This window comes from Trypanosoma cruzi (assembly GCF_000209065.1).
Source record: "Trypanosoma cruzi strain CL Brener chromosome Unknown tcruzi_1047053484437, whole genome shotgun sequence".
NCBI classification, from domain to species: Eukaryota; Euglenozoa; class Kinetoplastea; order Trypanosomatida; family Trypanosomatidae; genus Trypanosoma; species Trypanosoma cruzi.
Window position 1 is genome coordinate 1 of NW_890976.1, and position 586 is coordinate 586.

Below are 586 nucleotides of genomic sequence, written 5' to 3' on the forward strand. Positions count from 1 at the left end.
GGTATATGTATATATGAGCGGACAGACCCACAAAAAAAAAAAAAAAAAAAAAAAATGGGGTCCGTAGACCCCGGTCAAAAGAAATTGACCAAACATAACCGCCAGAGGCGGGTTGGAAGCTTCGCGTACCAATATAGTACAGAAACTGTATCAATAATAGCGTTAGTTGAAAGGAGTTGTGTTCCACAACGGTTTTCAATTTTGATGAGGGGTCCTTCGCGGCACTTGGGACCGTGTACAAAAACCCCCCCCCCCCCTCCCAGGCCACACTGGGGAGGGGTCAGGGTCCGGGATGTCGGCCCCGGGATAGCGCCGTGGACGGCGTCAGGGGGCGGAAAAAACGCACATGGCGAGTGTGGAACAGCAAATGCAGCCAAGTGTGCGAGCAAGGCAAAAACACCGGAAAACACAGGAAAAAGCGCGGCATACCCGGAAAAAAGGCGAATAAACGGAACGAGACGGAAAAAACACAAAACAAAACAAAAATGCAGGCAATACCACCCATGAAGCGAAAATGAGGGGGCCCGAAGGAGGTGGCGGACACCCAACGTGGGGGGGGGGGGGCCCCCCCCCAAGGGGGTCCGGG

General features: G+C 53.4%; 1 non-coding gene across 1 annotated transcript, besides 2 other annotated features; it reads right to left on the reverse strand.

The window, feature by feature from the left end:
* The first annotated feature begins 31 nt into the window (after positions 1-31).
* Positions 32-55: a microsatellite.
* Position 56: 1 nt separating this feature from the next.
* Tc00.1047053484437.10 lies at positions 57-168 on the reverse strand. The gene has a single exon (XR_008254950.1). It is a non-coding gene; the product is annotated as a spliced leader RNA (transcript).
* A 383-nt stretch (positions 169-551) lies between these two features.
* Positions 552-573: a sequence feature (GC_rich).
* The last annotated feature ends 13 nt before the right edge of the window (positions 574-586 follow it).